The sequence below is a fragment of the Myotis brandtii genome, unplaced genomic scaffold (genome assembly GCF_000412655.1).
Source record: "Myotis brandtii unplaced genomic scaffold, ASM41265v1 scaffold722, whole genome shotgun sequence".
In the NCBI taxonomy this organism is placed as follows: domain Eukaryota; kingdom Metazoa; phylum Chordata; class Mammalia; order Chiroptera; family Vespertilionidae; genus Myotis; species Myotis brandtii.
In genome coordinates, this window is record NW_005370851.1 from 138,926 (window position 1) to 141,682 (window position 2,757).

Genomic DNA, 2,757 nt, shown 5'->3' on the forward strand with positions numbered 1-2,757 from the left:
GGAAAGGAATGCAACATGATTATAGTAATCTATCATTAGCGAACGTTGTAGTTTGTTATTAATAATTATGTCTAACAGGATATTGTAAAAATAAAGTTACAAACTTTTATTAAAACTTTTTTACATACCACTATATTGGCTGGGCCGCAAAAATATTCACTGTGGGCTGCGAGTTTGACATGCTTGTTTTAGTGCCTGCCACATGGCACAAAGGATATCCATACCATCTTCCAGTCACCCAAGAGGAACCTCAGATATGTTCCCTTAATAAACTTTATGTAATAAAGGAATTGTCGGCCTTTCTTTGGTCTCTCAACCCTAGGAAATCCTATATAATAAAAAGCTAATATGCAAATTGACCGAATGGCAAAACAACCGGTCGCTATGACACGCACTGACCACCAGGGGGCAGACACTCAACACAGGAGCTGCCCCCTGGTGGTCAGTGGCTCCCACAGGGGGAGCACCACTCAGCCAGAAGCCAGGCTCAAGGCTGGCAAGTGCAGCGGTGGTGGCAGGAGCCTCTCCCGCTTCTGTGGCAGTCGGACATCCCCTGAGGGCTCCTAGACTGCGAGAGGGCGCAGGCTGGGCTGAGGGACCACCCCCCTCAAGTGCACGAATTTCGTGCACCGAGCCACTAGTTTTATATAACACAGTAATCATGCCCTCCTTCCTGAACCCCCTTTTCACTTGCCTTCTGTGATACCCGGGTATCTCTTCTTTCTCTTGGACTATTTCTCTGCCTTCTTTTCTAGTTCATTCTCCTCTGCCTGGCCACTTTGAGCTCACAGTACACATGTATGATTTATAAACAAATAGATAATACACAAATAAGATACAGATATCAAGGGACCAGCTCAACATTTTTTATTTAAAAGGTTTCATAATCAAATAATTAAACCATGGTGGCAGATGCTGAGTTCTTCGAGCAAGGTTAAGTCTCACTCTTCTTTCTGTTCCCCCCACCCAGGAGCTAGCAGGCATCTGGGTCCTAATATATGCTCAATAAACATCTGCCTACTCCCAGAAATATCCACTGATCGATAATCATAGGAGATGTGGTACATGTATACAGTGGAATATTACTCAGCCATAAAAATGAAACTTTACTGCCCTAACTGGTTTGGCTCCGTGGATAGAGCGTCGGCCTGCGGACTGAAGGGTCCCAGGTTTGATTCCGGTCAAAGGGCATGTATCTTGGTTGCGGGCACATCCCCAGTAGGGAGTGTGCAGGAGGCAGCTGAATCGATGTTTCTCTCTCATTGATGTTTCTAACTCTATCTCTCTCCCTTCCTCTCTGTAAAAAATCAATAAAATATATATTTTTTAAAAAAATGAAACTTTACCATTTGTGACAACATGGATGGACCTAGAGGGTATGCTAAGTGAAATAAGTCAGAGAAAGACAAATAACATATGATTTCACTTATATGTGGAATCTAAAAAACTAAATAAGACAGAAACAAACTCATAGATACAGAGAAGAAAATTATGATTGCCAAGTGGGAGGGGGCTGCGGGGCTGGGTGAAATAGGTGAAGTGATTAAGAAGTATAAATTGGTAGTTACAGCCCTGGCCGGTTTGGCTCACTGGATAGAGCGTCGGGCTGGGGACTGAAGGGTTCCAGGTTCAATTCTGGTCAGGGGCGTGTACCTTGGTTGCGGGCACATCCCCAGTGGGTGGTGTGCAGGAGGCAGCTGATCGATGCTTCTCTCTCATCGATGTTTCTAACTCTCTATCCCTCTCCCTTTCTCTCTGTAAAAAATCAATAAAATATAAAAAAAAATTGGTAGTTACAAAATATAGGGACTATAATCAATAATATTGTAATAACTATGCATGGTTTTGGGGGTACTAGACATTATCAGGGGATCATTTTATAAGTTATATAAGTGTCTAACCACTAGGCTGTACTCCAGAAACTAATATAATATTGAATATTAGCTCTAATTGAAAAATTTAAAAAATATTAATGCTTATCAACACTGGCTGTGTGCCAGGGACTCGCATACTAATCTTCACACAATCCTGGGAGGTGAGTGCTAGGAATTACCCATTTGGCAGAGGAGGGCACTGAGCAGCTCAGTCGTTTGCCCAGGTCCAGAACCTGAACCCACATTGTGGGCCTGCAGAGCGCACTCTCTCCCACTGGTGACCAGGTCCATAGGGAACAGCTTGTGAAAGTCCGGGGGTGAGGGCGGAAGTGAGAACAGCAGGAAGGAGGCACAGGTGGGTTGTTCGCTCCTTTGTCCCGTGGTTCCCTTTGCCAGGAGTGCCTTTCCCTATTGGCCCCACAGGCAAACTCCTGCCTACCCTTCCGGTGCCAACTCAAAAGGTGCCTCCTTCAAGAAGCCCTCCCTGCAGCTAGTTACACCTGCTCTGTGGTTCAGACCACTTCTTTCTCACTGGAGTTGGAGCTCCTCGAGGGCAGGGCCAGGTCTTACTCAAGGGGCATCCAAGGAGCCAGCTCAGCAAACCTATGCGGGTGTCCTGAGCCTGTGCCCACCTCTCCTCCCAGGCCAGGGGCGCCCCCACCCCTGGGTTTTCCTCTGTGAGCTCCACTTCCCTTCCCTTCTTTTCTTCTCCCTTCCCCTTCCTCTCCTTCCTGCAAACTTGTCTGTCTCCTCTCCACACTCTTTCTTCCTCCTTCTTCCCTCCCCTCCAGACCTCCCCTCTGCTCCCCGCCCCCTTTCTCCCTCCTCCCGCGCCCTGCGCCTCTGCCTCCGGGCCCGCAGCTGCAGTTCCCCCGGCGGCCTG